The sequence below is a fragment of the Dreissena polymorpha genome, chromosome 16, assembly GCF_020536995.1.
Source record: "Dreissena polymorpha isolate Duluth1 chromosome 16, UMN_Dpol_1.0, whole genome shotgun sequence".
In the NCBI taxonomy this organism is placed as follows: domain Eukaryota; kingdom Metazoa; phylum Mollusca; class Bivalvia; order Myida; family Dreissenidae; genus Dreissena; species Dreissena polymorpha.
In genome coordinates this window covers 7,583,975-7,596,483 of record NC_068370.1, presented here as the reverse complement: position 1 = coordinate 7,596,483, position 12,509 = coordinate 7,583,975, and the positions used below count along the sequence as shown (strand labels likewise).

The window sequence follows — 12,509 nt, the reverse complement described above, 5'->3', positions numbered from 1 at the left end:
CCCTGTCGTTAATACCAACCACTTGATGATAGCTGAGCCACGTGGTACAATAATTTACTGATGTTATTTTACTTTTTTAATGTTGGTGATTTATTTGTTTTGCATGAACCTATGCGTATACATTATTTTCAAAATATAAAAGAAAATGATACTACTTTTCATTGAATAATACTTCAACACAAAATACAAAATCCTTCCACATCTGGAAGGATTTTTTGTGATGGCAAAGATTGTACTTGAGAGCATGTCGCTTTTAGGTTACAATATACCAAAAGATTTCCTACACAAATTCAATGTAAAAGCAATAACTTCAACAAAAAATAAAGTCAAACTTTTGCGCATAGAGACCCCCATAACCATACCTTTTCTTAAAGAGCATTCCAAGTCGCAATGATTTAGACAATAAAAAAGGGGGGTCATGCGTTTTGCAAGAAAGAACTCGATGCGAATCAGCGGTCACTGTTTTACAGCCATCAATTTACCGGGTTCGTACCAGTGGATGAGGGTTTCCCGCCATCTGTCAAAGTCTCATGTAGTCTTTAACCTTCAAGCAAATGAGTGAATTTCTGTTAAACATCAATGTTTTCCCTACCACATGCACAAAGAAACATTCTAAAATAAAGTCATGGCAAGTGCCCACACAGAGAATTGTGTCTTCTTATAAATGATGTTCAGGTTTTTAAAGAGTATAGCATTGCACTCCAAAAAGATTTAGTATATTGTAACCTAAAGGAAAAATATGTTCTGAATGAAATGTGTTTTTCTTGCATATTATTATCTTCCTATTCATATTGCACCAATATATTAAGTTTGGCTGGATTATCTGTCCATTTGGCCATTTTAGATCACATTTTCACATGCGGGTGTTTTCGGTCCGAAGAAGGCGATTTAAGGGCTGTTAAAGCTTAAATGTCCCTTTAAGAGTTAAAGCTGTTGTGTTCAATATCTGCAACAAAATACCAAAACAAACCATATGGACAGGCACGTGGGGCTTATGCGGGGTGGGGAAAGAATGAACTTGTTAGATATTTTCACTCCAAGCAATTTTGATAATGTCTTTTTTGTGTGTGTTTTTTTTTAAATACCCCCAAAAATGTCATTTTCACAGCAAAAATATCCAATTTCATCCAAGACAAACAACAAATAAGCAAAAATGAGAGATCAAAGATACTTTGAAGTGTAGAAATCAATAAGCTTCCTATAACTTGTTGTTTCACACTTATAAAAGTGTGAAATCTTGAAAGCGCCTTGTTGCTCGGAGCCCATTTATTTACCAGTCGCAAATGGTATATTCTAGCATATAATGCCATGGGTGCCTTTAAACTGCAGCAGATGGTCAATATGCTCTGCCAGCTGTCATTCAGAGGTTCAAGAGAATACAAAATTTCATATTTTGGGCGCAAAACAAGTACTTTTGACTATTTTTATGGTGGCAATCTGGTCAAAATGGGCGTTAATAACTGAGCGAAAGACAAAAATGCTCATTTTGGGGGTTTAAACTAGAAGGAAAGGTTAAAATGAACAAGATACATATATGTTGGAGAGCATTATAAGCTTAGAAATGAAGTTCTATGAAGTAACAGGGGCAGAAAGGCAGCTCAGATCAATGCAGGCTTCCTGAAAGAGGTTTCTAGTACATCTTCTGGGGACACAGCTTCCCGCAGAATTCTCAACACAACACATATCATTGATCCATGTCACCTTTGTATGCAAAGACAAGCAAATAAGGTCAATACTTCCCATAAATCACTGAATGAGAGAAGCATGTACCAAATGAAAAACTAAACTGGTTGCTGAAAGTGCCACATTTTGGCAAAAAGATCCCTCTAAGGTAAATGATGAAGGGGACACTTGCTACAACAATCCTATGTTTAAGTCGGACGCCACATCCTTTCAAGCCGGGACCATGACTGTAAGCATATTGTGAGAAAACAATACCAAACACAAGCTAATTGTAGGGTTACAAGTAGCATATCAACTCAGATGCACTGCATACATGCTAAGGAACAAGGATAAACCTGTTAAGTGCCAACTTCTGCTGCCAACAAAGCGCGAGCTTTACGTGTCAGGACGCGGAACTATCCATACAAACTGCACGGGGAATTGCATGGCGGCAAGGGTTTGAGTGACCACAAACCTGATTATGACAGTATTTCACACCTTAAGCATCAAAAATATGCTTATTTGCTTGCGTACATGATAATAATTTAGTATTATTACCTGTTTTACCATCAACAACCCTTATCCAGTGGCCCTCGGCTTAGTTGCAGACATTCCTCTACCTGAAAAAGTCAAAATTCCCAATAAAAAATAGATATAAAATGGCAAAAAAACATGCATTTAAGTATTTTTAGTGTATTTTTATGAATAATATGAAGTAATAAACCTTGTTATGTTCATGATTGTACTAAATATGAAGGCTGCCTCAATTAAGTGTCTGCTGCACTGTCCAAACTGTAAAAATGTCCGCCATTCCATGTCGGTGAAATGGGGCTCTGTTTGAATGTTCATGCTTTATGCACTAGCTATTGTTGCGTTACTGGATCACGGAGTTCCTGGCGTTGAATTCTGACTTCATGTAGCACACTAACGCTACACGGTCAACCAATATGCCTTTGAATTCAAGTCGGAAAGCAATTTAGCCCTTATTTGGCTATATCAGGGTGGGGGTCAACTTGAAAAACAACTATTCCAGGTCAAATTATCTGAATTCATGCATTTAAGGCACTTATTTTCTTCTCTTTTGTTAAGAAATGACCAAAAATCAGCTTTCCCAGTCATATTTTGCACTTGCAGATGATATTTCATTTTTACCTAAAGCTAGTTTAAAGGAAAAATATGTTCTGAATGAAATGTGTTTTTCTTGCATATTATTATCTTCCTATTCATATTGCACCAATATATTAAGTTTGGCTGGATTATCTGTCCATTTGGCCATTTTAGATCACATTTTCACATGCGGGTGTTTTCGGTCCGAAGAAGGCGATTTAAGGGCTGTTAAGCTTAAATGTCCCTTTAAGAGTTAAAGCTGTTGTGTTCAATATCTGCAACAAAATACCAAAACAAACCATATGGACAGGCACGTGGGGCTTATGCGGGGTGGGGAAAGAATGAACTTGTTAGATATTTTCACTCCAAGCAATTTTGATAATGTCTTTTTTGTGTGTGTTTTTTTTTAAATACCCCCAAAAATGTCATTTTCACAGCAAAAATATCCAATTTCATCCAAGACAAACAACAAATAAGCAAAAATGAGAGATCAAAGATACTTTGAAGTGTAGAAATCAATAAGCTTCCTATAACTTGTTGTTTCACACTTATAAAAGTGTGAAATCTTGAAAGCGCCTTGTTGCTCGGAGCCCATTTATTTACCAGTCGCAAATGGTATATTCTAGCATATAATGCCATGGGTGCCTTTAAACTGCAGCAGATGGTCAATATGCTCTGCCAGCTGTCATTCAGAGGTTCAAGAGAATACAAAATTTCATATTTTGGGCGCAAAACAAGTACTTTTGACTATTTTTATGGTGGCAATCTGGTCAAAATGGGCGTTAATAACTGAGCGAAAGACAAAAATGCTCATTTTGGGGGTTTTAAACTAGAAGGAAAGGTTAAAATGAACAAGATACATATATGTTGGAGAGCATTATAAGCTTAGAAATGAAGTTCTATGAAGTAACAGGGGCAGAAAGGCAGCTCAGATCAATGCAGGCTTCCTGAAAGAGGTTTCTAGTACATCTTCTGGGGACACAGCTTCCCGCAGAATTCTCAACACAACACATATCATTGATCCATGTCACCTTTGTATGCAAAGACAAGCAAATAAGGTCAATACTTCCCATAAATCACTGAATGAGAGAAGCATGTACCAAATGAAAAACTAAACTGGTTGCTGAAAGTGCCACATTTTGGCAAAAAGATCCCTCTAAGGTAAATGATGAAGGGGACACTTGCTACAACAATCCTATGTTTAAGTCGGACGCCACATCCTTTCAAGCCGGGGACCATGACTGTAAGCATATTGTGAGAAAACAATACCAAACACAAGCTAATTGTAGGGTTACAAGTAGCATATCAACTCAGATGCACTGCATACATGCTAAGGAACAAGGATAAACCTGTTAAGTGCCAACTTCTGCTGCCAACAAAGCGCGAGCTTTACGTGTCAGGACGCGGAACTATCCATACAAACTGCACGGGGAATTGCATGGCGGCAAGGGTTTGAGTGACCACAAACCTGATTATGACAGTATTTCACACCTTAAGCATCATAAATATGCTTATTTGCTTGCGTACATGATAATAATTTAGTATTATTACCTGTTTTACCATCAACAACCCTTATCCAGTGGCCCTCGGCTTAGTTGCAGACATTCCTCTACCTGAAAAAGTCAAAATTCCCAATAAAAAATAGATATAAAATGGCAAAAAACATGCATTTAAGTATTTTTAGTGTATTTTTATGAATAATATGAAGTAATAAACCTTGTTATGTTCATGATTGTACTAAATATGAAGGCTGCCTCAATTAAGTGTCTGCTGCACTGTCCAAACTGTAAAAATGTCCGCCATTCCATGTCGGTGAAATGGGGCTCTGTTTGAATGTTCATGCTTTATGCACTAGCTATTGTTGCGTTACTGGATCACGGAGTTCCTGGCGTTGAATTCTGACTTCATGTAGCACACTAACGCTACACGGTCAACCAATATGCCTTTGAATTCAAGTTGGAAAGCAATTTAGCCCTTATTTGGCTATATCAGGGTGGGGGTCAACTTGAAAAACAACTATTCCAGGTCAAATTATCTGAATTCATGCATTTAAGGCACTTATTTTCTTCTCTTTTGTTAAGAAATGACCAAAAATCAGCTTTCCCAGTCATATTTTGCACTTGCAGATGATATTTCATTTTTACCTAAAGCTAGTTTAGGTTACAATATACCAAAAGATTTCCTACACAAATTAAGTCAAACTTTTGCGCATAGAGACCCCCATAACCATACCTTTTCTTAAAGAGCATTCCAAGTCGCAATGATTTAGACAATAAAAAAGGGGGGGTCATGCGTTTTGCAAGAAAGAACTCGATGCGAATCAGCGGTCACTGTTTTACAGCCATCAATTTACCGGGTTCGTACCAGTGGATGAGGGTTTCCCGCCATCTGTCAAAGTCTCATGTAGTCTTTAACCTTCAAGCAAATGAGTGAATTTCTGTTAAACATCAATGTTTTCCCTACCACATGCACAAAGAAACATTCTAAAATAAAGTCATGGCAAGTGCCCACACAGAGAATTGTGTCTTCTTATAAATGATGTTCAGGTTTTTAAAGAGTATAGCATTGCACTCCAAAAAGATTTAGTATATTGTAACCTAAAGGAAAAATATGTTCTGAATGAAATGTGTTTTTCTTGCATATTATTATCTTCCTATTCATATTGCACCAATATATTAAGTTTGGCTGGATTATCTGTCCATTTGGCCATTTTAGATCACATTTTCACATGCGGGTGTTTTCGGTCCGAAGAAGGCGATTTAAGGGCTGTTAAAGCTTAAATGTCCCTTTAAGAGTTAAAGCTGTTGTGTTCAATATCTGCAACAAAATACCAAAACAAACCATATGGACAGGCACGTGGGGCTTATGCGGGGTGGGGAAAGAATGAACTTGTTAGATATTTTCACTCCAAGCAATTTTGATAATGTCTTTTTTGTGTGTGTTTTTTTTTAAATACCCCCAAAAATGTCATTTTCACAGCAAAAATATCCAATTTCATCCAAGACAAACAACAAATAAGCAAAAATGAGAGATCAAAGATACTTTGAAGTGTAGAAATCAATAAGCTTCCTATAACTTGTTGTTTCACACTTATAAAAGTGTGAAATCTTGAAAGCGCCTTGTTGCTCGGAGCCCATTTATTTACCAGTCGCAAATGGTATATTCTAGCATATAATGCCATGGGTGCCTTTAAACTGCAGCAGATGGTCAATATGCTCTGCCAGCTGTCATTCAGAGGTTCAAGAGAATACAAAATTTCATATTTTGGGCGCAAAACAAGTACTTTTGACTATTTTTATGGTGGCAATCTGGTCAAAATGGGCGTTAATAACTGAGCGAAAGACAAAAATGCTCATTTTGGGGTTTTAAACTAGAAGGAAAGGTTAAAATGAACAAGATACATATATGTTGGAGAGCATTATAAGCTTAGAAATGAAGTTCTATGAAGTAACAGGGGCAGAAAGGCAGCTCAGATCAATGCAGGCTTCCTGAAAGAGGTTTCTAGTACATCTTCTGGGGACACAGCTTCCCGCAGAATTCTCAACACAACACATATCATTGATCCATGTCACCTTTGTATGCAAAGACAAGCAAATAAGGTCAATACTTCCCATAAATCACTGAATGAGAGAAGCATGTACCAAATGAAAAACTAAACTGGTTGCTGAAAGTGCCACATTTTGGCAAAAAGATCCCTCTAAGGTAAATGATGAAGGGGACACTTGCTACAACAATCCTATGTTTAAGTCGGACGCCACATCCTTTCAAGCCGGGACCATGACTGTAAGCATATTGTGAGAAAACAATACCAAACACAAGCTAATTGTAGGGTTACAAGTAGCATATCAACTCAGATGCACTGCATACATGCTAAGGAACAAGGATAAACCTGTTAAGTGCCAACTTCTGCTGCCAACAAAGCGCGAGCTTTACGTGTCAGGACGCGGAACTATCCATACAAACTGCACGGGGAATTGCATGGCGGCAAGGGTTTGAGTGACCACAAACCTGATTATGACAGTATTTCACACCTTAAGCATCAAAAATATGCTTATTTGCTTGCGTACATGATAATAATTTAGTATTATTACCTGTTTTACCATCAACAACCCTTATCCAGTGGCCCTCGGCTTAGTTGCAGACATTCCTCTACCTGAAAAAGTCAAAATTCCCAATAAAAAATAGATATAAAATGGCAAAAAACATGCATTTAAGTATTTTTAGTGTATTTTTATGAATAATATGAAGTAATAAACCTTGTTATGTTCATGATTGTACTAAATATGAAGGCTGCCTCAATTAAGTGTCTGCTGCACTGTCCAAACTGTAAAAATGTCCGCCATTCCATGTCGGTGAAATGGGGCTCTGTTTGAATGTTCATGCTTTATGCACTAGCTATTGTTGCGTTACTGGATCACGGAGTTCCTGGCGTTGAATTCTGACTTCATGTAGCACACTAACGCTACACGGTCAACCAATATGCCTTTGAATTCAAGTCGGAAAGCAATTTAGCCCTTATTTGGCTATATCAGGGTGGGGGGTCAACTTGAAAAAACAACTATTCCAGGTCAAATTATCTGAATTCATGCATTTAAGGCACTTATTTTCTTCTCTTTTGTTAAGAAATGACCAAAAATCAGCTTCCCAGTCATATTTTGCACTTGCAGATGATATTTCATTTTTACCTAAAGCTAGTTTAAAGGAAAAATATGTTCTGAATGAAATGTGTTTTTCTTGCATATTATTATCTTCCTATTCATATTGCACCAATATATTAAGTTTGGCTGGATTATCTGTCCATTTGGCCATTTTAGATCACATTTTCACATGCGGGTGTTTTCGGTCCGAAGAAGGCGATTTAAGGGCTGTTAAAGCTTAAATGTCCCTTTAAGAGTTAAAGCTGTTGTGTTCAATATCTGCAACAAAATACCAAAACAAACCATATGGACAGGCACGTGGGGCTTATGCGGGGTGGGGAAAGAATGAACTTGTTAGATATTTTCACTCCAAGCAATTTTGATAATGTCTTTTTTGTGTGTGTTTTTTTTTAAATACCCCCAAAAATGTCATTTTCACAGCAAAAATATCCAATTTCATCCAAGACAAACAACAAATAAGCAAAAATGAGAGATCAAAGATACTTTGAAGTGTAGAAATCAATAAGCTTCCTATAACTTGTTGTTTCACACTTATAAAAGTGTGAAATCTTGAAAGCGCCTTGTTGCTCGGAGCCCATTTATTTACCAGTCGCAAATGGTATATTCTAGCATATAATGCCATGGGTGCCTTTAAACTGCAGCAGATGGTCAATATGCTCTGCCAGCTGTCATTCAGAGGTTCAAGAGAATACAAAATTTCATATTTTGGGCGCAAAACAAGTACTTTTGACTATTTTTATGGTGGCAATCTGGTCAAAATGGGCGTTAATAACTGAGCGAAAGACAAAAATGCTCATTTTGGGGGTTTAAACTAGAAGGAAAGGTTAAAATGAACAAGATACATATATGTTGGAGAGCATTATAAGCTTAGAAATGAAGTTCTATGAAGTAACAGGGGCAGAAAGGCAGCTCAGATCAATGCAGGCTTCCTGAAAGAGGTTTCTAGTACATCTTCTGGGGACACAGCTTCCCGCAGAATTCTCAACACAACACATATCATTGATCCATGTCACCTTTGTATGCAAAGACAAGCAAATAAGGTCAATACTTCCCATAAATCACTGAATGAGAGAAGCATGTACCAAATGAAAAACTAAACTGGTTGCTGAAAGTGCCACATTTTGGCAAAAAGATCCCTCTAAGGTAAATGATGAAGGGGACACTTGCTACAACAATCCTATGTTTAAGTCGGACGCCACATCCTTTCAAGCCGGGGACCATGACTGTAAGCATATTGTGAGAAAACAATACCAAACACAAGCTAATTGTAGGGTTACAAGTAGCATATCAACTCAGATGCACTGCATACATGCTAAGGAACAAGGATAAACCTGTTAAGTGCCAACTTCTGCTGCCAACAAAGCGCGAGCTTTACGTGTCAGGACGCGGAACTATCCATACAAACTGCACGGGGAATTGCATGGCGGCAAGGGTTTGAGTGACCACAAACCTGATTATGACAGTATTTCACACCTTAAGCATCATAAATATGCTTATTTGCTTGCGTACATGATAATAATTTAGTATTATTACCTGTTTTACCATCAACAACCCTTATCCAGTGGCCCTCGGCTTAGTTGCAGACATTCCTCTACCTGAAAAAGTCAAAATTCCCAATAAAAAATAGATATAAAATGGCAAAAAACATGCATTTAAGTATTTTTAGTGTATTTTTATGAATAATATGAAGTAATAAACCTTGTTATGTTCATGATTGTACTAAATATGAAGGCTGCCTCAATTAAGTGTCTGCTGCACTGTCCAAACTGTAAAAATGTCCGCCATTCCATGTCGGTGAAATGGGGCTCTGTTTGAATGTTCATGCTTTATGCACTAGCTATTGTTGCGTTACTGGATCACGGAGTTCCTGGCGTTGAATTCTGACTTCATGTAGCACACTAACGCTACACGGTCAACCAATATGCCTTTGAATTCAAGTCGGAAAGCAATTTAGCCCTTATTTGGCTATATCAGGGTGGGGGTCAACTTGAAAAACAACTATTCCAGGTCAAATTATCTGAATTCATGCATTTAAGGCACTTATTTTCTTCTCTTTTGTTAAGAAATGACCAAAAATCAGCTTTCCCAGTCATATTTTGCACTTGCAGATGATATTTCATTTTTACCTAAAGCTAGTTTAGGTTACAATATACCAAAAGATTTCCTACACAAATTCAATGTAAAAGCAATAACTTCAACAAAAAATAAAGTCAAACTTTTGCGCATAGAGACCCCCATAACCATACCTTTTCTTAAAGAGCATTCCAAGTCGCAATGATTTAGACAATAAAAAAGGGGGGGTCATGCGTTTTGCAAGAAAGAACTCGATGCGAATCAGCGGTCACTGTTTTACAGCCATCAATTTACCGGGTTCGTACCAGTGGATGAGGGTTTCCCGCCATCTGTCAAAGTCTCATGTAGTCTTTAACCTTCAAGCAAATGAGTGAATTTCTGTTAAACATCAATGTTTTCCCTACCACATGCACAAAGAAACATTCTAAAATAAAGTCATGGCAAGTGCCCACACAGAGAATTGTGTCTTCTTATAAATGATGTTCAGGTTTTTAAAGAGTATAGCATTGCACTCCAAAAGATTTAGTATATTGTAACCTAAAGGAAAAATATGTTCTGAATGAAATGTGTTTTTCTTGCATATTATTATCTTCCTATTCATATTGCACCAATATATTAAGTTTGGCTGGATTATTTGTCCATTTGGCCATTTTAGATCACATTTTCACATGCGGGTGTTTTCGGTCCGAAGAAGGCGATTTAAGGGCTGTTAAAGCTTAAATGTCCCTTTAAGAGTTAAAGCTGTTGTGTTCAATATCTGCAACAAAATACCAAAACAAACCATATGGACAGGCACGTGGGGCTTATGCGGGGTGGGGAAAGAATGAACTTGTTAGATATTTTCACTCCAAGCAATTTTGATAATGTCTTTTTTTGTGTGTGTTTTTTTTTTAAATACCCCCAAAAATGTCATTTTCACAGCAAAAATATCCAATTTCATCCAAGACAACAACAAATAAGCAAAAATGAGAGATCAAAGATACTTTGAAGTGTAGAAATCAATAAGCTTCCTATAACTTGTTGTTTCACACTTATAAAAGTGTGAAATCTTGAAAGCGCCTTGTTGCTCGGAGCCCATTTATTTACCAGTCGCAAATGGTATATTCTAGCATATAATGCCATGGGTGCCTTTTAAACTGCAGCAGATGGTCAATATGCTCTGCCAGCTGTCATTCAGAGGTTCAAGAGAATACAAAATTTCATATTTTGGGCGCAAAACAAGTACTTTTGACTATTTTTATGGTGGCAATCTGGTCAAAATGGGCGTTAATAACTGAGCGAAAGACAAAAATGCTCATTTTGGGGGTGTTTAAACTAGAAGGAAAGGTTAAAATGAACAAGATACATATATGTTGGAGAGCATTATAAGCTTAGAAATGAAGTTCTATGAAGTAACAGGGGCAGAAAGGCAGCTCAGATCAATGCAGGCTTCCTGAAAGAGGTTTCTAGTACATCTTCTGGGGACACAGCTTCCCGCAGAATTCTCAACACAACACATATCATTGATCCATGTCACCTTTGTATGCAAAGACAAGCAAATAAGGTCAATACTTCCCATAAATCACTGAATGAGAGAAGCATGTACCAAATGAAAAACTAAACTGGTTGCTGAAAGTGCCACATTTTGGCAAAAAGATCCCTCTAAGGTAAATGATGAAGGGGACACTTGCTACAAACAATCCTATGTTTAAGTCGGACGCCACATCCTTTCAAGCCGGGACCATGACTGTAAGCATATTGTGAGAAAACAATACCAAACACAAGCTAATTGTAGGGTTACAAGTAGCATATCAACTCAGATGCACTGCATACATGCTAAGGAACAAGGATAAACCTGTTAAGTGCCAACTTCTGCTGCCAACAAAGCGCGAGCTTTACGTGTCAGGACGCGGAACTATCCATACAAACTGCACGGGGAATTGCATGGCGGCAAGGGTTTGAGTGACCACAAACCTGATTATGACAGTATTTCACACCTTAAGCATCATAAATATGCTTATTTGCTTGCGTACATGATAATAATTTAGTATTATTACCTGTTTTACCATCAACAACCCTATCCAGTGGCCCTCGGCTTAGTTGCAGACATTCCTCTACCTGAAAAAGTCAAAATTCCCAATAAAAAATAGATATAAAATGGCAAAAAACATGCATTTAAGTATTTTTAGTGTATTTTTATGAATAATATGAAGTAATAAACCTTGTTATGTTCATGATTGTACTAAATATGAAGGCTGCCTCAATTAGTGTCCTGCTGCCACTGTCCAAACTGTAAAAATGTCCGCCATTCCATGTCGGTGAAAATGGGGCTCTGTTTGAATGTTCATGCTTTATGCACTAGCTATTGTTGCGTTTACTGGATCAACGGAGTTCCTGGCGTTGAATTCTGACTTCATGTAGCACACTAACGCTACACGGTCAACCAATATGCCTTTGAATTCAAGTCGGGAAAGCAAGTTAGCCCTTATTTGGCTATATCAGGGGGGGGTCAACTTGAAAAAACAACTATTCCAGGTCAAATTATCTGGAATTCATGCATTTAAGGCACTTATTTTCTTCTCTTTGTTAAGAAATGACCAAAAATCAGCTTTCCCAGTCATATTTTGCACTTGCAGATGATATTCATTTTTACCTAAAGCTAGTTTAGGTTTACAATATACAAAAGATTTCCTACACAAATTCAATGTAAAGCAATAACTTCAACAAAAATAAAGTCAAAACTTTGCGCATAGAGACCCCCATAACCATACCTTTTCTTACAAGAGCATTCCAATCGCAATGATTTAGACAATAAAAAAGGGGGGGTCATGCGTTTGCAAGAAAGAACTCGATGCGAATCAGCGGTCACGTTTTACAGCCATCAATTTACCGGGTTCGTACCAGTGGGATGAGGTTTCCCGCCATCTGTCAAAGTCTCATGTAGTCTTTTAACCTTCAAGCAAATGATGTGAATTCTGTTAAACATCAATTTTTTTCCCTACCAACATTGCACAAAGAAACATTCTAAAA

General features: G+C 37.4%; 1 long non-coding RNA gene across 3 annotated transcripts; it reads right to left on the bottom strand.

Moving 5' to 3' along the window:
- Positions 1 to 257: 257 nt before the first annotated feature.
- On the bottom strand, positions 258 to 11,713 carry LOC127862746 (uncharacterized). Of its 3 annotated transcripts, none has more exons than XR_008040781.1 (6): positions 11,537 to 11,713; positions 8,961 to 9,022; positions 6,861 to 6,922; positions 4,321 to 4,382; positions 2,221 to 2,282; positions 258 to 544 (listed from the first exon to the last, which is right to left on the bottom strand). It is a non-coding gene; the product is annotated as an uncharacterized LOC127862746 (long non-coding RNA). The 3 variants fall into 3 exon arrangements; XR_008040782.1 differs by lacking the exon at positions 11,537 to 11,713 and adding an exon at positions 9,795 to 9,858; XR_008040783.1 differs by lacking the exon at positions 11,537 to 11,713 and adding an exon at positions 9,806 to 9,854.
- Between the last annotated feature and the right edge of the window lie 796 nt (positions 11,714 to 12,509).